Source organism: Typopeltis vanoorti, chromosome 1, assembly GCF_054136105.1.
Source record: "Typopeltis vanoorti isolate ZY-2024b chromosome 1, IOZ_Tvanoo_1.0, whole genome shotgun sequence".
Lineage (NCBI taxonomy): Eukaryota > Metazoa > Arthropoda > Arachnida > Uropygi > Thelyphonidae > Typopeltis > Typopeltis vanoorti.
In genome coordinates this window covers 151,246,016-151,271,259 of record NC_143549.1, presented here as the reverse complement: position 1 = coordinate 151,271,259, position 25,244 = coordinate 151,246,016, and the positions used below count along the sequence as shown (strand labels likewise).

General features: G+C 34.6%; 1 pseudogene; it reads left to right on the top strand.

The window, feature by feature from the left end:
* The first annotated feature begins 20,639 nt into the window (after positions 1-20,639).
* LOC150110543 (ubiquitin-conjugating enzyme E2 A pseudogene) lies at positions 20,640-23,914 on the top strand (annotated as a pseudogene).
* Positions 23,915-25,244: the final 1,330 nt, after the last annotated feature.

The following is a 25,244-nucleotide window of genomic DNA, read 5'->3' as shown; positions in this document are numbered from 1 at the left end:
CGATTTTTAACATTATTTCGAGTTAAGAAAGAATGTTAAACTTTCTACCACTTTCTGTAACCTGGAGAATTATAATAATATAGCGACACACTGTTTTGCTACATGGAAACATACCATTGAAGTAGCTACCGGCAACTTTATCTTCTAATTTTTAGAAATAAAACTCACTCAACAAAGAGAGTTCCCACCCTGGCTATTCTGGCAGTAGAACGAATTATCCAGGAGTAATTCTGAGACAGATATCAAAGTGACCTTTGCAGGTTGTTGATAACTTACACTGAATTCTTAGCCGTTTTCGGACCCTTGTAGTTATCCTTTATAAACGCCCGAGAAAGTGTGTGCTGTTAAACACCGAGGCAACTGAATGTGTCACGTGATATAAAAGTAACGTAGTGAAGTTTATTCGAAGCACAAACATTAGTTTGCTAACACTTGTGTGACATAAGGATATAAATAAGGATAAAAGTTCTGGTGAAGTTTAATTTACTTTCCTTCAGAACGAAAAAAACTGCCACGTCCGATCGACATTCTGACACTTACACACACACCACACACACACACACACACACACACACATTACAAATGTATATAAAGTTCAGAAGTTCACATAAATTTCAGAATGGTCTTCTATCTCTGACGTGCTGGGTCCTCCAGTATGATTCCAAAAATAATAATAATAAACAAAATAGTATTTAAATGAGTTTATTTTTTCAATATACAAAAGAGTGTACAATGATTTTTGATCAGTGTTTTCGTAACTAAAAAAAACGTTTTCATGTTGATTAATGACTAATTAATAATAAACAATAATAATAAATTATTCTTTAATTTAGGAATATAAAAACAGGAATATTGCAATTAAAATTACATAATTTCGAAGATTAATTAATACTACCTGAAAGATAGCAGGGCCTTGTGTAAAATATGACTTTTAATAAAAATAAGGAGAAGAAAATTAAGGTTTAATGAGCGAATTAAATGGCGATTGAATTCGCTGAATTATTTTCTATTGTCTGAAGTAACATTTGGTTTAAAATACCAAATACGATCAAAACTTCAGCCAACAAAACCTCAGATATTTATGGCTCGCTGCCATTTATCCTTTTATATTAAAACTTCGCTAACAATGTATCATCCTACGTGAGAAACACTCTTATATGTAGGGAGAATCGTTCGATAAAAGTCTCTTTGCGTGACATTCTGAATCTACAAAATAGCACGACATTCATTTCGTTCCATCATATCCTCCGTACTATGAACACGAAAGAAAGGTAGGGAGATTGGGTGTTTGGAAAACCATAATATTCAGTATAGTGTTGTTATCTGTCGAAAGAAAACAGTACAAATATTAAGAATCCATCTTGTATTTGAATACTATGAAATATTATTTAATAAAATTAAAATATTGGAAATAATAAGTTGCATAGATTTCTTTTTTTTGATGAACTCTTTTATTTACACAATTGAACAATTTAGAAAACCTACTATAAACAAAATAATAAAGTGAAAACAATTACCCAATAAATACAAAAGACCAAGAACTGGAAATCCTGTTCTTTATTAATTGGCTTTAGAGATTATGTGTTAGCAATCATTCTTCATCCATCAACCCAGACTGCATGATAATCATGACGTCATAGTCCAATTCAGCAACAACAACCCAGCTGCATATCACTTATCAATAATGATGTCATTGTGGCATGTAAACAGAGTAATTTCGTCCCATTAGAGCAATCAAAACATTTATAGTAATGAATTTAAATTGAAATCCAAGAGAAGCCTGATGCATATTTCGAAGAATGCTTACAAGATTTAATGTAAGATCGAACAGGAACTATCTCCTAAAGCAGCATTTGAAACAATCGAAAAACGAACGTGGAAAACAATTGATCCTTACACCGCATAGCCATTCGCCATATGGGCAACGAAGAGGTACAACAGCCTACGTAATTATCGGACACTATTAACCTACTTAGTGGCTAAACCTAACGGCCACTGATGAGCGCTATTCCGTTCCTTTACCGATATGCGATGGGAAATAAATATGCCTCTTGTGTATTTTACTATCCATTATTCACTTTTCAGAGTATATGGCATCACACCATTTTGGTTAGATAAATTAGCAATTTATATTATTTTGGCTTAAATCCCCTCAAGACTATCATTAAAAGGGAAGGAGAAGGAGATAAGATTTTCAAAGAGATTGAAAATTCATGACTTAAGTAGGGACGCTAAGTGTTGAAGCAGTCTTGCTTACTTCTGCTTTATTTTTGAATTATGCATCCTGTGTCTGTGTTTATCCTGTTTTTATTTTTAATTAAGTTATAATTTAGTCGTCATGCTTCTTTGAAAAGGATAACAAAATGCCTTTTTTTTTTAAATTTCATTTTAAATTAAAATTATTGTGGAAATACATCTGAATCTTATTGTAATATATCGCAGTATGTATATATATATATATATATATATATATATATATACATACATACCAAATTTACAGTAAACGTAGCAAATATTAAAACTTTGACACGGAAAACTATTTTCATAATTATGTAAAAACTACTTTTCCGTTTTCGTTTATTCATATAGCTAAAGATGACTTTTCTTGCAACAGAAGCATGAAATGGTTAGTGCCTCCATCTAGCGTCGAGTATTTCAACTATGTGATGACTTTGACATCATTAAGATTTTAAAAGAAAAGTTAAATAATTCAGCACTTTACTAACATTTAATTTTGAACATATTAACGGTAGCGAATGGTATTTAATAGCCAAATCATTTTAACTAACAAACAAAAATAGCGAACATACGTAAAACATAGAAATCTTAATTTCCTTATTCCATTTCATAAAGCGACTGTTTAATTTAGAATTGTTTTGGAAAGGTAGATAGGAAATGTGTCTAGAGCGTTATTTATAATATTAGATCGCTTATTAGATAACACTGAAGGTAGCGTTGATCTCATTTACGACCAAATTAACTAAGGCCATGAGACTATTTAAAATGAAAATCCCCATTTGGAGGCGGTAAAAGTCATTTATTTATTTACTTATGGCAAAAGGAATACAGAACAACTACAGGTCAATGTCCAGTCTGGAAAGCAAATCCAAGGCCTCATCCATCACCTTGTGGATGCCCTGTAGGTCACCACCGTGAAATTGGTGACTTGGGAAGTCGTTCAAAATATGAGTAATCGTCTGAGCACGGGAGAACAATCACAAAAGGATGGTCTAACAGCTCCCCCCCATTTATGGTATATATATATATATATATATATATATATATATATATATATATATATATATATATATATATATATATATATATATATATATATATATATATATATATATATATATATATATATATATATATATATATATATATATATATATAGAGAGAGAGAGAGAGAGAGAGAGAGAGAGAGATTGTTGGATCAGTATCCTCTCCACATCTCAGGTGTTCATGGCAGAGCAGCTGAAGAGAGTTCACCCATGGACAAACCAGAGAGGCTTTCTAGATTTTAGGCTACGACTATGTGGATTTATGAGAGTCTGGTGCAGGGGCAGGATTGGATTGCTCATTGCTTTATTAAATTCTTTAATCGAGGCTTTTCTTCTCCGTATGTGTGTGGTGGAGCAATGTTAGATAGGACAGGCACCCAGGAGAGAAGGGTGCTTCTCACTGTCCCACTAATTGTGCGCATGGTAGAGTTTAGCTGAGTGTCTATAATGTTAGTGTGAGCACTTCTTTGTTAGCCCTCGCATTCTGCTGCAGAGAATGCGAGGGCTAGTGCAGACGACCTTAGGACTTCTGCACCACAACCCGAGGTTGTTCCAGTTTTAATTTTGTTGGACAGGTTGGGGATGTGCCTTTTATAGGTTCGGCTTCTGTCCAGGCTCACTCCAAGGTATTTCGAGTGAGGCTCGTGTTCTACCGTTTTTTAACAGAAAGAAAGGTCGAAGTGTCAATTCGCCTCTGCATTGTTCTGGTGAAATACTGTGGACACAGTTTTTGTTGGATTTGGCTTCAAGTACTCTTCCAGAATGTTCAGGTCTGTGTGTTCATGGTTGATTCCAGGTTGGCAAAGGAGGTAGATTGATGTAGGATCGCTAGGTCATCAGCATACATATACTTGCTCGAGCTGCTATGTGGTAAGTCCTACACGTAGATGTTAAAAAGTAAAGGGAGGGGGATTGAGACAGCCTTCCCATGCCCCCCCCCCCAGTCAGTAGTGTTACCTTTTGGTACATTACTGGTGCTTCAGACAAAAGCGGTCCCAGAGATGAATCACAGGTAACATGAAGCCAATGTCTCAAACAAGGCGTCCAAAGGTACCAAGTCTCCTGGACCACTTATAGCAACTACGGTAAAAGTCATGATGTCTCTGCCATCGGATTAGCTAATACACCTTTTGCAAATTCTTCAAAAAGGTGCATAGGAACTCAGTTCATTCCAACTAAAAGGAAAGTCTCATGAAGTTTTCGTGACTGTGAAGATGAAAGAGGAAATAATAATGATTTTAGTTAAAGTGTCAACAATGAATCATTGAGACACGGAAACGGAAAATTGAAACGGAAAATAAATGGACTGGAAAGTAACGTTTGGTAGGTAAAATTCAAACAACCTGGAAGAGACACACCAAAATGGTATCTCTTGTGCTCAATAGTCCGTATTTTTCTCCGATCTATATATAAAGTAATCTCGCTTGTTTACTGCAATAATATTCGATACTGATTTTGTGTAAGAACAAAGTTGAAACGTGGCTAAATATTTCGCAAAGTTTATGGATTGATATATAGGTATTTAATTAATTTATTTTGTTCATTGTAAAAATGTGTCTTTTTTATCAAGTAGATATTCCCATTGACTGATTTTTTTTTATTTTTTAACGCTACACTTCAGTTTAATTTTAGCATCCAGATCAATTTAAAATGCTGCTCGTAGTAGTGTTAAATTTTAATCCCATATAAAAAGCGAGGTTTGCTTCTGATCTAAAAACGCATATTTTCCGGGCTGTGACGTTAGGACAATTGAGTTATTTCAGAAGCATGCCTGTGGATGATGTTTGTTATGCTATACGTGCTTTCGGTTGCTGACTTGGCTCAACTAGCTGCTATCGTCCTAAACTGAACCTGGCAGGAGCACTCTTGTTACACATGATGCCTTAGAAATGCGATAATGCGCTGCTTCGTGATGTTGCCTTCGATACTAGTGATAGCCAGCACGACACAAAAAACTAAACTTAGGAGACTCAATAAAAGTATAAATCCCATGTTTCGGTCTTAGTGTTGATATACATCCAGAAATAAGAAGTGGCAAGTAACATTATCAAAAGGAGTTTGACATGTTATTTGAAAACTACGTTGCCAGAATTCTTACTTCCACTTTTTTCTTCCATTTTTGTTGCACTGCTTGAAAATTCTGTGTTTAGAATACAAAACATCCAAAACAGTTTAATTTAATAATATACAAAGTTATTTGAAGCAAACTTTCACACAAATGAGCAGCATTACTCATTTTAATTAATAAGTTGACATCCTTCTTTCTGTTTATGGACTAAAGTACAAAAAAAAAGAAAGAAAATATGAATTAAATTCTACAGCAACTAAAACGTTAACGTAAAAAGAGACTCGCCCAACGTTTTTCCACTGAAAATTGCAAGTTTTTAAAGAAAATTCAACTCGATTGATATAAATATATTAATCAGAAAGAGAAATTATGATTAATGAAATCTTATTATTAGACTGTTGACAAGACGACTCATCTCATTTTAATGATGTTAACAGATTTCCAGTCCTTGATTAGAACTAATCAACACAATATTTTTCTGACTAATATTAAACTAAATCAAATATATCATCTACTACTACAGTACAGTTTGATTTTCACAATTAAAAAAAAAAATTCAATCGAGTTAATTAGTGTTGATTAATTATTGCTAATATTACCGTTAATGTATCTTTCTTGATATTGAGGCAATAATGAAGTAAGCTCTGACCCTCCGACTCTGCCTGAGATCGACTAAACCACCTTCAAAACAAAATCAAGTAAAATTCATTAATTTTTTGACAGGAATGAAAATGACGTTTTCCAATAGAGAAACCTGCACCTTACCATGGATATGTTCCTTAACACGTTCATTGCCAATCACGCGATATCGCGCAATGCGAGTTCTCACCAAACGGCCGATCACGCGTTATCGCGTTGACGTCGCTAACTAAATAAAAAAATTAAAAAAAAATTTGGCCGCCACACGAAATTCCAATTTTCAGCTTGGCAATGAAAGTGTTAATGGGGAAAAAAAGTATACACTAGCGTTCCACCAGTGCACTTAGAAGAATGGCCATATTCCTTGGTTAGAAATGGATTAGAATCCCGGATAGGACATGATTAAAGTTTATGAGGGATTTTCAATTGGATTTGGGGTAGCAGAAGCTTTCTTCCTGGGAATATCCGGTTTTTATTCCTAAAAACATACACAAACCAGCCTAACAATACACTTAATTAATAGGCATGTTACTCTTACTATTCCTGAATAGTCAACTACAAACGTGTATATGAATGAAACTGTACCTTTTTCAGATTATTTTTCTAGAATTTAATCCCGTTGTCTGACTCTTTTGCCGACTTTCTCATACGTAAACTATATCTCCCCAGAATTTGTTTATTATTACATTAAAATAATCTGATTTACTGATACACATAGGTGCTACCATTTATGATATGACCACCCAGCCTATTTCCTATAAATCAAATTTCGCGATAGCGGGAAACAGATGCAGATGATGACAATATACTGTTATGGAGATTGTTCTCATGGACTTCACTGGATTCACTCCTCCCCATTGAATACACACAACACACAGTTTGATCGCTAAATTTTATCTGTGGATTGTTTAGCACCAGTTATTGTCCTACATGGTGATAATGAAGCCTGACTGATCTGGATTCATCCAGAAAGACAGTAATCCTTGTCAAGTGCTCTGCATTCTGCCAGCATGTTTTGAAGAACATACCCAAGCATTCCATGTGCTATACCGACAGTCTAATTCTCCTGATTTGAATCCCATCGAATATTTGTGAAATAATATGGAAAAGAACTAGCTCAGGTGAAGACAATTCCAAAACGGACACAAACAGTTATCTTGGTCAAAGGAGACTCAACATGTTAGGTGGTAGGCAGTCACAACGTTTTGAGTCCTGAATGTTTATATTCATATACATTCAGGACTCAATAATTTAGTTATTTCTATTCACCCCTCCGTTTGGTGAAATAGAAATGAAGACACTGAATAGTTAAGTAGCACTATAAAAGATAAAAAGAATGAGTACATCAAGAATTTTAATCATATATAAAGGTAAAATAAAATCAAGTATAGTAATAACACTACACTAATGAGCCAAAACATTATGACTAGCCAACCTGTTTCTGAGTGCATAATAGGTCGTAAACAGCCCTATGATGGCGGTATCATAGTATGGCAATTGTTCTCGTAGACATCACTGGATCCTCTAAATACACCTTTACCATTGACTCTTACCTGGGAAGTATTTCATGCCAAGTATTGTCCTATTATTATTATTATTATTATTATTATTATTATTATTATTATTATTATTATTATTATTATCTGAGACCTCCAGGGAGTCAAGGACTCATCGAGGAAGGCTGTAAATTACCCAACCCACCTTCCCTTGAATTCATCTACACTAGATGCACTCACTACCCGTAAGGGCAAATTACTCCACTCACTCACTGATCTCTGGGAGAATTAAATCACCCATAATGATTATTCGCTTGGTACACATAAGGCTAAATTGGGAATGCATTTCTTCGTCCCGTACAACTAAGCTGCTAGGTCTGTAACAACACCCCACCATATATTTCATTCTGTTAACCTCCACTTCACACCAAATAGACTCAAACTCATCGCTACATGGGACACTGTTACCATCATTGTTTTCTTGTATTTCTACCCTAACTGGACTTAAGTCATCTGATATCATTAGTAGCACTCCTACTCCTATCTCTTGTGTCATTCCTAAAAATAGTATATCCGTTACACTCGATCCCAATTACCATATCTGATTCTGATAGCCAGGTTTCACTAATGTCAACAATCTTAGGCCACATCATATTCAATAAAGCAAGAAACTCGACCCCTTTGTTTCTAATGCTCCTGACATTTGCGTTTATATATAATAAATTACGACCTAGCCTACTCTTATAATTAGATATGCAATGTATTTGGTCTTTTTGTAGAAATTTCTCTTTTCCCTCGCCAGACATACTTAAGAGGTCCAAACCCAAAACATATTTTTCCACTCCTTCGCCACATACATAACCATGTTCAGAGGCATTCATATCATTATCACGTTTGTGTACCATAGCTGAAGTTTCACACACATTTTTGCCATTCCTCCCTTGCTGATCTAGTTTCCCTGACTCTCTGCATTAAGTCTTATATGGTGACAAGGTGACAATGTGGTACGTTTAATCTGGACTCTTCCAGAAAGACAATGCTTCGTGTCACAAGGTTCGCATTCTGGTAGCATGGTTCGGAAAGCATATCCAAGCATTCCATACATACTCCTTGGTGCCTAATTCTCCTGTTTGAATCCCATCGAATATCATGTGATCGTGTGTTGAAAACGCCGCATCCGCAGTTCGATTCCAGTGCTTCGCTCTGTCACTAACGTCCAGGACATTATTATATCTAGTGCTCCAAAATACCTCAAACACCTTCCTTCTCTACTGTAGTCAATCGCAAGACGGGAGCAATGGTTATTTTGTTCAAGGGAAGTCCATCATGCCACTAGGTAGACCTCCTGATAGTTTCGCTCATGAGAGTAAATGTAATTATACCCAAAAATAATTAACCCAGCGTACAAGGTATAGGCCTATGTTAAATTTTCCCACTGAAACCAAAACTCAGCCATTAAACCAGATCATTAAACTCAAATTTGGTTGCAATTAAACCATTTGTTGTGGAAAATTAGCAAAATGAAGTTTAGTTTGTTGTTCATCCCTCATCAATCATTCATCTATCACTGGATGAATCACCAACCATGCTATGTACATGTTGTAGGATAATATTCAAAAATGCAACAACATGTTACATTTGCCAGTGTGTGAGACGCACGTTTTTTCCTAAAAATGTGACTCAAACATTGGAACTGTTATAATTACTGTTGAATCCTTTTTATATAAATAAAGAAAACCTCGGCTCGAAAAGGCAAGCAACTGATCCCATACTTCTGAGGAAAAAAACAACAAATGCAACAAACTTGGTGTGGTAGAGATTGAAATTTTAGTTTGACGGAACCTAATGATAACATTTCAGGAGGATTCCAGCTCGATATCGAACGATCTTGCTATCATTATTCTGCCAGATGTACCTTATGGGAATAAGGTACATCTGGTACATCTCGTTATGTGCGATAAATAGATTAGATGTGGATAAAGACAAACATCCTGAAGCCTTAAAGCTTTTCAGATTCACTTCAAAAATATATGTCATCTGGTTTAAGCTCAATGGTGTTTATTCTCAGTTTCAGTTGAGCTCAGTTTGACGTTTATTCTCAAAGGTGTATTTGTGGATATGTTCGCTTGGATACATGTCCATTTTTCGTTTGCTCAAATCTCTCAACCCCATTCTAGTAGTTGCTGTTTCTTGATTTAAAGAGGTGACTTTCTCCAGTTCAAGTTTCTTAACAGTCATCTTCCTTTGAGAGTTGAATACTGACAGCTCCAAATTGCTTTCCTTTTTTTCACCTGCGTAGAACAAACTAGTGAAGAAACAGAGCCGTTTGCTATCATCAGTGTTCTTGCACAAACTGCTTGTGTATGATAATGGTCACATGATCACGTGCCTACTGGAATACTAACTGTCCCTTCCTAACCACTGCGTAAATTCTCCCGATCTTTTTCACATTAGTAAACCCTCTTAGTATACTGTGGATGTTGTTTGCCTTCTAGGCAATTCCAACTATACTCTATTGTTTATTTCTTCTCTTGAAGTAACACACACACACACACACACACACACACACACACACACACACACACACAAAGAAAAAAAGAAACAGTTGCCCTCATTCATGCATTGTGCATTACTTATAAGAATTCCGTGTGATGAACCAGGTCGTGAAATCGAAATCAAGGAACTGAATTTGGATTGGAAAATTCAAATCTTCTAATTAATTTAAACAGTTACAGTTAAATGCACTACTGAATTCTTATAGGTAAGAAACATTTACTTACTTACTCTACCATATGCTACTTTCACTGTACCGTTAACACGTGTACGCTACCTGGAAGCGTCTTAACTAATAAACAATCGCCAAATCTGATTTCCGCAGCTGTCGATTAACAGGTGCTTTTCTTACTCACCTTTGCACAAATACCATGGGAAATTTTAGGAACTCAAGTGGCTGCCTTTGATATCTCTAAGGAATTAGATAAGGTTTGGCACAAAAGCCAAATTAACTAAGCTTCCATTGTAATGTCTGTCTGTCTTCTGACGGCTGCAACTCATTTGCTGGTTTTCTATCTGAATAAGCAGTACGTGTTTGATGATGGATGGTTCTTTCTTTATTCTCAAACTATACTGGTTTTTTGCAAGGCTCTATTTTTTACACTTACAGTCTTCCTTCTTCATATCACAATTTTGCGGATAGCAGTCCCCGCACTCGTGTGTCATCTGACAAACCTTGATCCATACTTGTCTGTAACTTTTATAAAGTATCAACTTCTACAACCTTAAATTCAGATCTGAAAAACATTCTTCGCTGTGGTGCTGATAACCTTGTTAAGAAGAGTAATTCGGTTTCAAAACGGCAAACTCTTTTCTTCTAGTGTTTCGTTTGAAATCACTCAGACCTGTATACAAGATGAGATTTGTTCTTCTTTGGTTATTCTAACTCCAAATCTTTTTTGACACGAACATACTACAGACATGGTCTTTTCAGTATCAAAAAAAAAATGATTTTCTCTTTTTTTCAGGTTGTTACTTTATATCTTAACAGCTGTTTACTCTATACAAATTACAAATTCATCCAAACATTGAATTCTACTCTCACATTTTGGGATGTACCCATAAGAGCTCCCTAAAGATACTCGACTTAGTGGAGAACACAGCAGTTACGTTGATCAACGACCCATCTCTCAACATTGCAGTCCACTCTCTTTTACACAGACTTTGAGTTTCTTCCGTTTGCATAGATGATAACAGTACTATCATCGATATCACCTCCCCCCCCCTTCTAAATCTGTTAAAACACGTGCGGCAACATATTTACACCCCTGTACTACTATTACGGTATAGAAAAAGCAAAAACGAATAACGAGCAGCCTTTTTAAAAATATGACGATCTCAAAAATCTTGCGTTCAAATTTATGAATAAAATGGAAATACATATTAAACTTGGTAGTAATAATAACACTTGCTATATCTTTGTGTAAAGGGCATCTGCGACCGTACCACTTCTAGCAGTAGGCTTTACTCCCGAAACCCAATGAAGTGAGAAAGTGATGACCATAGGGCATCAGCATACATGTGCTTCAGTAGAGCACATGTTGGGCATACGTGCCTCGAGATTTTCTTGGAAAATCAGTTGAATGACTATAAGATTACTCCACGTGCCAACATAGTGAATAACGAACCTTTCGCGCATAGGAAAAATTCTTAATATCTGAATTATAATTTACAGTGAATGAATCAAACTGAAAGAAAATCAGAGAATTTCAATTGTTTGTTGACTAATCAGATTGATACTAAATAACTCGTTGTAAATAATCCATTATGTTTATTCGATTATATCCGTTTTTAGAATGTCTGCTCACTAACTAATATGATCATTACGACACTTACTTGAGATGACTAAGATAACGGAAAATACTCCTTTTAACAAGTTCTTACCTAACATTAAAGGCTGATCAGCGATAAAAGTAAACAAAGCCTACTTTTTGCGTGCAAGTAGCAACTGAAATAAAAAAGCAAGCACTTTTTATATTAAAAACCTCCCAAATTAAAAAAAATACCTGATCTTCTTTTCTTACATCGCAGTAAAATAAAATCTTGATTTTTACGTTGTTGTAAATCTCCGTCAAAAACAATGATAAAAAAGAACTCTTAAAATGTTTTCCAAACACAGTATAAAGGCAGCGTGTATTTCAGAATACTGCGTTTTCCACATTACTATAATAGCATTTTTCCTGTTGGTGGAGTATGCATGGTTTGCGTTCTTTAATGTCCTTTTTTCACACTTTTGACAGTCAATAAACAAACAAAAAAACAAAGCCGCTGAATGATGCACCGGAAGCTTCCATTTATTCTTGGAACTCTCACATCTGTCATCTGTGGCTGACATTCAGTTATTTCTTCTTCTTTCTTTCTTTTCCGGTGCACTTTTTCCTTCCTGCAACCATCGATATTCTTCATAGTCAATATATACGTATTTTAGTTCTGGCTGACACCTCACGAACATCGGAGACGTACGACTGAAAAAGATGCAGTAGAGCACATGTTGGGCATACGTGACTCGAGATTTTCTTGGAAAATCAGTTGAATGACTATAAGATTACTCCACGTGCCAACATAGCAGTCGGTATTCCAGAAATAGCTCGTGTGTGCGTGTGTGCGTGCGCGCGTGCTAATAATGATCGAGTAATTTAAATAACAGACAGAACGCGTTTACATAAAAAATATGTTAGCTCAAAGTTCGTCTACCAACTTTTAATCAAAAAACAAAATTAATGAACTAAGGATGCAATCGTCAATAAATTATTGTTGTTTTTAACTTAATTTCTATATTTAATTTTCTATTTCTTCTTCAGTATTGTACCAAAATGGGACTTATGTTTACTCTAAACGATCATGAATGCATTTAAAAAGTGGAGCTCAATAGCTCAGACACAAGAACACCATCAGGTCTGTCGTTCAGTTGTGGAGAACCCACTTTCGCATCCCTTCTAGGAATCTTTATTAGGCTTTTCAACTGTTCAGTTGCCTGTCTTATATCGAGGTGACAGGACTTTACCATCAGGAAAGCATCTGTAATAGGTTTTTCCATCCCAAAAACATGCATACATGCCTTTGTAAAATCTTGTACGGACAGGATTTTAAATTAGATTCTTTCTGTACCGATTTTACTTGGGAATTCAAATTAATTTAACATACTCGTAATTTTGGTTAATATTTGACTAATGACTTGCTGTACAACAACAAAGGACAAAGAAAAAATGTCTGAATGAATTGTAACAATAGATTGTTAAGACAAAAGAAACAATATCCCAGACGGGATTAAGAATAAGACCTAAGGCCATCACACACACGAAGGTAAAAAATGTACGGGATTTCCCGCCTTTAACGCAGCGACCTGAAAGGTGGGGGAAAAGACCTCTATGAATACCTATGGGAATAAAAAGGTATCAAGAACCAAGGTAGATTGAGTAGCATAAAAGGAGAGAGACATCGAGAGAAACGGGGAAAAGGAAGTTTTTTCGATGAAGGTCAGTCGTCATGAAGAGGGTTCGTTTCGGAGTAGGTGACTCGAGTTAGCTAGAAGACCGCTTAGGAGGGGAGGTCGTTCCGATGGTCGTTGCTGGATAAGTTCCTTTTCGCCAGTTTCTGTTCCGGACATTCCAATATGTCCTGCCGATTCTAAGTTAAGGGACCCCATTCCAGCTAACAAACGCCCAAAGATCCTAGATGGCTCGTTTATGCAGTGTAGAAAGTAAATTCCGGATTTCCAGCCGCCAAGGTTCCTGATGATCTCCGCCTGTGGAAGTGCCCTCGTCGATGTCAGAAATGGTGCCCGTGTGTGTAAGCAAGAATCAGAAGGAAGAAGATGATAACGATCTCAAGGGTCTACTGATATGAACTAGATGACTAAATACCAAGTAAGGTCTATTATATGTGATTTAACTAGAATCAGAAATTGTAGCAGAGATTGCTCTAGCTGGTTTTTTGTTAGTACTACTTCAGAACTGAAGTCAATTAACTAACCATTGAGAAATAACTTGTTTAGTTTTGTGAAATGAGATAGTGTTGTTACAAGGTGAAAAGTAATGAACGTAATGTTATTTGTTGTTTAAGCTTGCGTGTGGAATAGTATGTGTAAGTCTGTTATGTTGTATGACTTAAGTATTGGCATAAACATTACCTTCGCCTGTTTACTTTAAGTAGAATTGTTGAACTAGATTGGATAATTTAAGATCTAAGTTAATATTGCTGAGAAGTATTGAGTCTGGAAAAAGATTGTGTATTTAGTGTTAACTTTATTGTACTGTAATTAGCATGAATAAATTGTTTTGTTTGTCAAATAACTTGCCTGATTCCTATATACCAATGCACTTCTCATAAAAAGACCGAAACTGTGTGACCTAGGGAGATAAGTAGCTACGACTGAAGAATAGAGTATTGCGTTCCTTGATATAGTGATACGTAAGAGATATTTCCGTGCCTTGCTGAGTGTTTTTTTAAGGATATTTAAGTCTCATCCGCGAATTCTGATGGTGCAGTTGTAATAAAAAAAATAAATTTTTCAGAAATCAATAAATAAGAACTCTTACTGTTTAGATAAAGGGACTGACTCCAGCTAGAGTCAATTATTATGTTTTAGAATTTCGTGCACGTGATTAAGCATAGTTACGATATTGAGAATAGGGGGCTCTAATTGAAAGAAAGGATTAACTGAAGTAGATTAAATCAAGCAACGGGTTAAAAACGACGGAGTCACGACTGTTAGTATAACAAGTTAAGTGAAATAAACAAGATAAATAAATATATATTTCGAACAAAGTTTAGAATCAAAACTTAAAGAATTTAAGTTTCATATATATTACAAATACAGAAGACACACGAAGTTTACACCTTAGAACACATGGGCCTGAAACATTTCCAACAAACACAAGAATTCATCTAATGGCAAAATGATTTTCCAGATGTATCAGATGAATTCCGAAGGTCTTCCTCGGCAATTCATCTAATGTAACTGCGAAACCGTTTTATAAATCAGAGGCGGCTAAACCCTTATAAGTGCTCTATTGATCTTATCCAATTGAACTATGTTAACGGATTAATCTTTCATCCAAATCATTTATAATATTAAAGGTAATAAATGTCATCGTCAGAGACGCAGCTTAATTGGTAGAGGCCTGAAACAGCTTGCAAAAGTACACCATGTTTGAGAACAAAAATTTCAGAATGCCTAGGCTTTATTTCATCTGGAAACTATATTAACAACAGACTTAAAATCTTTCGTGAATGGGATGGAATGCACACAAAAATAGTCTGAGATGGCTTTGCTGTGCTTTGTGTTCTACAGTACCCTCTTTGGTAGATATGCGAAACAGCAGTTAACGTACAATTACCAAGCAATGCAGACCACACTGCAGAAACGTATTTTGATCCATTAGTTTCTCCAGGAATAGAATATTTCTGGGCAAAACCTTCTGAATTGCTTTCCCCATAAGAAATGATAAAGATAATAAAATGCTGTTGCTTTTCTTTAAACTTTACTTGAACCCATATAATGTCCGATACCTTTAGTTCTCTAAGGATAACGAATAAACCATTAAAACTCAGAAAGTATTGTTAACATAAGAAACCGAATTGTTCAAAAGATGAACAATACATCATAATACCATTTTATTACTAGGAGATGTATTCTTCTTCTTCTTCTTACTTTTCTCGTCTTTTACCTTGCGATGTTGAGAGTTTTCTATTCATTTAACCGCACTCAAGGATAAGGTGGTTTGCCCTATGCCTGCCGATGTAACCCCAGATAAACTGGGGAAAAAACCCTGCAGTCCACTCTCAAGACGAGCTAACTTGGCTATGTCTGAGAAAGATCCCTCCTCACGTCAGCGACGGGAATCGAATCCAGGACACTCCTTTCCCAGATATAATGGTTGCGAGCCGCGTACCCACTCGGCTAACCGCGCGGTACTAGGAGATGTTCAAACTAAAATGTAGCGCCCTCTGTATCTATGAAACCCCTGATCGCTAGAGATTCTTCCACTTCTTACCCATGCAGTAATAGGCAACCAAGCTGAATGCTAAATTCGGTCAGAGACTAATATTCTACTAGGGGTGGAAGGTACGGCTTACCTGACACCATAAACAAAAAACAGTCTTCGTGGAAAGCTGTTCTGCACATTAGTTCTGTTTTCTTTTTCTTCTGCTCAAGAAATAGCGGCACTGTAAAATTACTGGACCATCTTAAAAACGTGTTTCAAAGATATATCGATATTTTCAAATGCTTGCATTATTTTGTGTTGTCTTTAGTGTAGTCCTCGCTTATATCTGCAGTCCATCATAAATTCCAAAATCGCTAATTAAATATCGAAATAATGGCAAAATAAATTAATTCACGAGGATGGCCGATGTTGTGTAAATTAACGGTGGTGACTTTAATTAAAGCAGATGCACTGCGCGTGTATCCAATGCACACATCAGACCCTCGCTTTATGAAATATGGATGTGTACCAAACAGCTTTAATTGAGCAGTTATTTTCCATCCGAATTTCGGGGCAACAAATGATCTTTGATAACGCAGCCGACACTACATAAAAGTTATGAAGTTAGCCCACATGCTGCTGACGATGTGCAGAAATCGAATCGTTATTCACAGGGTTTGTGCGTTAATGAAACGTCTTCGTTGAGCAAACGAATGAATTACACCCGGCATTAATGAATCTATTAACACGCATGGAGACGAGTGTAGGAAAGTCCATCCGAGCCTTTGGCATAGAAATACGAAATCCCAACGTGATAAAGATAGACACATTTTCACCCACGTAGGAAACAGAGCTTACTCCACCTTTACCACGAGTTGCCTCAGACCTGAACTATGTTCAGGCGTAAACCTGACTTGTCTGTTTGCTTACCTGGGAAAAAGGACTGAAACCAAGTTTATAAAATTGCTTCGTATCTTGAACGTAAAACGAACAAAGGTCGGAACCCTTGATGGCAGTCGGGCAAAATGTCTTTAATTTTCCCCTGCTATCAATCGTCACAGTAGTCGAGCTCATGGTTACTGGCGATTTAAAGACTTACATTTGACGGGAATACAGCTATGTTTCCTATATGAAAATTCAGAACCTTAACTACGAAACTGGCGGTTAATATGGTATAGTAAATCTTCATCTTGTCGGGTGTCTAGAAGTGAAACTGAAATATATGTTATTATTATTACATGACACGTCCAGGGAGTCCAAAGACTCATCGAGAGAGGGCATCTACTCTACAACTCCACGTCTCACTACTCCACCAACCCTCATCGCCTAACACCAACGCCATCTACTGCCGACTACCACCACTAGTACATTCACAGACAATCGCAAACATCCATGCCCACGGCGGGATTCGAGCCAGCCGTGGGCATGGATGTTCTGCTCGCCTTTTGCCTGGAGAGCAGACACGCTAACCACTCGGCCAACCAGACCGGCATGTCTTTTAAATGTCTTATTAAATTCTTAATAGTAACTAAATTATAAAGGTATATTTTGTTAATATTAACCCCAAATTAAATTAATATTAATAATATTAACAATATTAATAATATTACATAATAATTAGTAATATTTATTATTACTATTACTATAGAAATACGATAAAAACAAGCTCGATAACACATGTTAAGGAATATTAACACTCTCATAATTGAGGGTGTGCTGAAAAGTTGTGATAATCATCATGAAGGAATTGACACGTCTTCTTTTATATCCTAAAAGAAAAAGAACAAATTACTACAATTTGATTAAACATGGGGTTACAGGATTTACAATAAGGTCTTACTTGTGGTTATATCAGTTTATTTAATATCATTTTGGTTCTAGGTGTTTATCAAAACTTTTCAACCCTCTCTCATGCAAGTAATACAAGTTAACAGTGAATCAAATCTCTATATATTTCTAATCGGAACCATATATACGTATACACCCGTCCGAGGTTACAATTAAATGCATCTCCTATACGTAAACTCATTTTTGTAAACATCTTGAAAGAATGAAGGTATTAGATTTTGGCAAGTATTTTGTACAAACTGATACGAAATATTTCAAATCGAAAGTATTTTTGCCCTCAGTGAGACCCTAAGTGAGTTCTTTCTCCTGCTCATATTATAGGTTTAATCCTTGACACGTAGAATTTATTCAGTTATTTATACAAAGAAATTTTCTTATTTTGTGAAATCTGTCATCAGTTGTAATAACAGAAATCAGGCGAAAGTAACTGTACGTTTTTAAATTAGTAATCCATGCTTTGGCACGGATTACTAATTTACAGATATTTTTGTGAGTTATGTTTATTTAGTAACCTTTCCTACATATGCATATTTCCTGTTGAAATATTAGATCCACTAATATCTAATATTAAACATATATTAGACATATTGGCATACTTACCGTATTTTTTGTCATACGTCCAATATAAAAATGTCATACATCCAATACAACGGTGCGTCTTATAAGACGCTCCGTTATATTGACGTATGACATTTTTCATGGAAAAATGTCACACTTTTTGGAAAAAAAATTCTTCGCAGTATAAGACGCACGAATTATTCATCAAATGTTTTATGTAAATATCATTTTTTGTCTTAAATTTTAATACATGTATTATTCATTTATTAGATTAAAATAATTATTGTTAAAAATCAAATCATCGAAAAATTTAACATAATAATATATATATAATATACATGTTTAATAATATAAAAATAATAATTTTTATAAATTTCATTTATAAAAATGAAATTTTTATTAAATTTTTATTATTATGAAATTTCAATTTATAAATTTATAAATTGTGGATTTCCTGCATATGCATTCCATGAACTCTTTACTCATGCGCTTCTTTCTTCTACCTGTAGATGTTTTATCAAAATTTGGAGATTGCCCATTTTTTCCCTTATAAATCTATTTTTGTATTCTCTATGCGAAGTTCATTCTTAACACCTTCGGTTTTATGGTATCGAATCTGATCCCATACTAACAAAGCAAGTTTTTGACGTAAACTGCCAGTACGTCCGGACCCCACCTTCTTTTCCATATCTTCATCCTAGCCTCATTCACCTATCCTTTTGGATGAATATGAATGCAAACTCCTTTGGGAAGATTTTCTTTGAACATTGTTTTTCTTTTAAAAATTAAAAAAGGTGGCAGTTTTGTTTCATCCACACAGCATGACAAGACCACAGTATAGTGAGAAAAACAACAGTTTTTCGTTACCAGAAGTTTCAACAATATTTTTTTTAACATTTGGAATTAACAGTCTTGTTCGAGAGCACATCAAACGTCAGAGGCACTTCATCCATGCTAGCTGTCTGTGAAAGTTCAAAACTGTCTTGTTTGCTACCATTTGTGATGAATCCGTGAAACTCAATTTTATTCTCGAATTCGTCTGCTTTTTTTTTTTTTTTTGGATATTTTCGTTTTTGCAGGCATGAATAAATAATTTATCTTCATAAATCTAAAGCACCATGATGGCGACCTTATAAAATCTTTGCCAATACTTTCGAAGAATCATTTTTGTAGATACGCAGCTAACCGATCTTTTTTGACCCATTATCCAAGTTTTTAATTCATCTTCAATTTTTGGACATTTTGCTGTTTTCTGTGGATATTGTGTTTTTTGGAATAAAAATTCTGAAAATCCAAAATCTCTGTTATTCAAAATTTTTATACAAAAATTACGTACAAAATTCTTTTATTAGTTGCTGCTCTTGTTTACTCCAAGGTCGTACCATTTTTTCTGTAGGCGGAAGCCCAAAGTGCCGCTCTGCTGACCTATTGCCATTATTTTTGAATACTCATTCTCACTACCATTAAACGCAGTCGTTTAGCTATGTCTGTGCTTCGTAGAATCCATGAGTTATAAGAAAAAATAAATATAATAATGTATTGATTACTAGCTCAAATGTGTGACCTTGAACGACTGTGCAACCATTCAAACTGATCACTCATTACCGACAAGCGATGACTCACTGTTACTGTGCATACATAAAAACACATCGGCGTATAAAACTCACCGTAAGATGCACCGGTTTATAAGACGCATTCGGCTTATAGGAAGCATCCTATATTTTAGATTAAAAAAAGCGTGTCTTATAAAGCGAAAAATACGGTAATTATAATATTAGTACCCACCCACCCACCACACTGATTTCTTTCGTGTCTTTATGTTGAAGTATGCTGATAACGGATACAAACCCAATATATATATATATATATATATATATATTTTTTTTTTTTTTTTTTTTTTTTTTTTTTTAACAACAAAAAAGAAACATTCTAGCCGGAAAATGTCTATACAATAAACACACACCTTGTGAAATTATTTCTTCTTAATTATACACATTAAAGTAGTCTAAAATAATATTCATGAACCGTTCTGGTACTGGTCCGAGAAACAAGCATAATATACCACGTTATAGTTAGGTGAAGGAAAGTATTATTGTTATTGACAGTTGCATTGTTGTCTGTATTCTAATACTGCAAACGCAGATGTCAGTTGAATAAAAATGTTTTGTTAAAATCAACAATGGACCATTGTTATGGCCTACTGTTTGATTTGTATTTTAAATAACCATTCTTGAAATGTCATTTCAATTGTAAGACAGAGAAGAGCGGAATCAGTTTGTAATAAGTTAGGGATCAATTTCTATTATGTGCTCCATCGACACACTTTAGCCATTGTGATTGCATACCAGAAAAAAAAAATCTGTTAAAAGATGGCCACACATAACAAAGGTAAATATGACAGAGTTCATATTATTGGATGTATTGCTTTCCCATTGGCAGATTCGCATTTTATTTCATTTTATGCTATTGTATTATATTATGCCATTATGTTATTATGTTATGGTATTCTATAACTACCGGTTTATTTAATGAATATACTTATAGTTATAGAAGAGAATTTAATATATCCTGTAATTTTTTTTTAATCCTGTAAATTAGTCCTATAACGAGACGTGATGACGGATTCTAATTAGTTAGCAATTAGTTGGTAATAATTAAGGATAAATTAAGACATTTAAGGGCGAGGATAGCTGCACACTTTCCCCAGGAGAATTGGGGTGGAAGGAGGGTTTAATTAAGCAAAGATTTCTCGCTTAATTATTAACCGTCTCTCTGCAGAGATAAGAACCATAGTATCGGTCCGTTTTAAATATTTTAAAGGAATTAAATTGGTTAATTTAAGTTAGAGAAACTTAAATTAATTATTACAATAATATATTGAGATGCTTTCGAAGTAATATCTTATCATTTAGAAACTTTAAATTTGGAGATCAAGTAAATACGAGAAAGTGGTGGGCATAATGCTAATTTTACTGTTTAAATTTGCGTGATATATTGTCGTTAAAACGAAAAGTAAGCATTGAATCATAAAATGTAAAATGCAGTATATAATGCAATCTGCATTGTATATTGCCATGAAGAATAAAAACTAATATACACATGGGTGTGTAGGTCTACTTTTTACTGTGCTGTTTTTTTTTTTTTAGTTTTTAAAATTAAAAATCAAACATTAATTTGATTGTATATCCTAATTCTATCATTGTTTTGTTATGTATAATGTGCCTAGTGTAATGAATCTTCAGATTTTTTTTTTTTAAATCCGAGTTACCTGTAAAACCATCAGCGGTTCTACCAATTCCTTAGATGCCCATGTCCTTCAAAGTATCCTTGGATTTCCTAACCATAATTCTGGAATATGATGGTTAAACATGACATTATATTCAATTGTAGGGTGTTCTGTTGGCAGATTTGGCTGATTGCGGGAAGAAAGGCTTGATTTTCCGGAAGAAATATCCGTCCCCTGCAGTATCCGACAGACTAAAGCCCTAATAAAAGTTCTTAGCGTCTTAAAAAGGATTTGTCCTCAGGTCTTTCCAACCAGAGGACTTCATCGAACCCGACTCAGCTATGAAGACTGTAAATTCAAATTTTACTTACAGCAAAATAAAACTTATATGTACAGAGAATATTATTTCAAGCAGAGAGCTGAACACACATGGTGCTCGCTGAGAACTCTCTTGACGATGAAGACAGAAGCTCAATTTGATACTTCTTGTAGCTAGACTAGATTACTAAACTTAATAATTTAGGAAAAATAAGCACAAAAGGCTTTAAGCACGCATTGTCTATGCTTTAAATAGGAAGATTTGAACTAATTCCCAAATGGGTAAAATGTTCATCGCATGCTGGCTACTATGCTGCGAATCATATCAGCATACAGATTCGTTTATGAATGTCGAAGCTAATTAAGGAGAGAAGGCAATTAGAATTAATTAGCAACACGTGTTGATTTAACACAGTTAATATAATAATAAATGCGCAGATCAACGGAAACGATTTACAACATATGCGTCGGCACGATGTGCCTCTCGTTATAATTCTGCCATCTTAATTAACCGAGAGTCCGCTTCTTAATGCAGTATACAATGAGAACCCCGGATATTTCGAATGCTAAGATTAATTTGATTGTGTATCCTTTTTCATTCCCAAATGAATTAAAAAGCCGCGTGTAACGCCATCAGTAAACCAAAATATTCCAGCCTGGTAATTAAAATTCTAATTGCATATATAATGATAATTGTCAGCCTTCTTTCTTGGGAAGCTGATAATTATCATTATAGGAAGAAAATCATTTAATTTGTGCATTATTTTAGTAGGGTTTATTTATAAAAGCGAGACGACGACTGAAGTTTAAACAAAAACGACGGATTGTGAATATCCCATAAGAGCCGTGGAGATAAGAATCTTACGCATAACAAAATTTTATTTTAATACAAACGGAAGTCAGCAGTGCCATGTTTGACCTCTTTCCATCACCACCACGCTATAGGTTGACTTTTAGTGATGCAGTTATCATTACATTGATCGAATTAATTGTTTATTGAGGATAATAATTTTACAGATTTAAGGACTATAGCTTTATAAATCGGATATGGTCCTTAAATCAATTAAATTATTTTTACACCGCTGATGATACTAAACGTTTTCATTACTTTCATTTTCAGCGTTTTGCACAGGTTCTAAAAATATAGATGTCATTAGAAAAATATTACTATTCCAGTAATTTTAAAATATGATCAGTCCTGTTTTCCTTTACAAAATTAGACATTTCATTTGTCAGCATATTTAATATATTTCTTGTTATAAACTAGTACCATTTTAATTTTATGGTTCAACTGCTTAATCAACATTGTAGTACTGTTTTCATTGTACAAATTATAATTTTGAAATTACCTAGTTTGAAATTAATTTATTTAGATCAATATAAAGTACCAACTTCTGTTATCAACATAACAACGAATTCGATTAAATATATAATTTCAAATGTTTCTTACAGCTATACGAAGGCTTATGAGAGATTTCAAAAAACTGCAAAAAGATCCCCCAACAGGGATAAGTGGAGCTCCAAAAGACAACAATCTTCTGTTCTGGAATGCCGTGATATTTGGACCTCACGGAACACCTTTTGAAGATGGAACTTTTAAATTAACGCTAGAATTTACAGAAGAATATCCAAGTAAGCCTCCACTAGTAAAATTTGCTTCAAAGATGTTTCATCCCAATGTTTATGCTGATGGTAGTATTTGTATCGACATACTTCAAAGTCGATGGAGCCCTAGTTACGACGTTTCAGGAATCCTAACATCTATACAATCTCTTCTGGATGAACCTAATCCTAATAGTCCTGCAAACAGTTTAGCAGCTCAACTTTATCAGGAAAACAAAAGAGAGTATGAGAAACGGGTGACTGCTGTTGTGGAACAGAGTTGGGTTTCTTTAAATCATGATAATGATGATGATGATGACGACGACGACGACGACGATGATGATGATGATGATGATGAAGAAAAAGAAAACGAGGGGCACTCTACTGACCAATAAACTCTGGTATATGTGCAACTTAAAAATTGTAACCCTCCTGAATTAAGGTGTGCAACTTAAAAATGATAACTCTCCTGAATCTTAAAGATCTTAAAGTCTGGTATATGTTCGAATTAAATTTTTTACTCATATGTGCAACTACTTAAAATATGACTTCCTATTTAGCCTATAATAAACTTTTCAAGGAAGAAATCAGTTGGCATTTTGTTATTTATTATTATTTTTCTTATTTATTTATTTACATTTCTATAAGGGTCTATTATGTGGATTGAAATAATTACACAATCAGAATCGATAATCCTAAAGAATCGATATGAATACCGATTCCCATTTCAGATATATTTAAACTGTTTAAAGGAACTTTTTATAGAGAGACTCTTACTATAAAAGGATATTAAAAACTCTAAAAGTAATTAGTAAACTCTTTTAAACACTATTTCTCTCTTATTGGTAATTAACCCTCTTCAGTAGATCCATTTGGTATGATTGAATGCTCGCAATCCAAATTATAAATATATAAACAGGCATTATGATATTAAAACCAGCAATACAGATTAACGTATGTCTCTCTCTCTCTCTCTCTCTCTCTCTCTCTCTCTCTCTATCTATCTATCTATCTATCTATCTATCTATCTATCTCTCCCTCCGGGGTAATATATAAAACCCCAAATCCAGAGTTGAATCCAGATATTCAATTCCAAATTCTGGATTACGGTTTTGCGCACGTGGAAGCAGCAGCTGCCCTGTGATAGTCAGCCCAGCAGCCATTATACTCAAAAGAATGGGAATTTCCTAAATTACATCCTATAATGAAATGGGATGCTACGTAATTAATAATTTCGAAGGCTACAAAAACTTAATTAAGGGGTTAATTAGGCGGAAAAGACATGTCAATGGATGGTTAGTTTGATTAAATAGCGATTGTCAGTGCGTTTGCTTGAAAAATGATGTTATCCCATGATGAATTATGGAAAACCTTTTTTTTTGTTATTCTGTTGACCTGAAGGCTTAGAATTCATTTAAGTTTATTTGAATCTATTAGTAACCACCCAGTTTCGATTTTACAATTACGTATCGTTGTATCATTACTCATTCAGAAATAAAGAGAAGGTTTTCCATTTAGATATAACTTGTCTAAAAAAGGTACCGAGGTATAAAAGCATATTTAGCTTTGATGAAAGTTACTGATCGTCGGTCGAAACGTTATCATAATAACGATTCGACTGACGAACAGTACAAAAGTTATTACTAATCCATTTACCTTCATTTTTACTATTAACTGTGGTTCGGTTATAATAAGCGAAGTGTTTCATTATTTTTGCAAAAACAA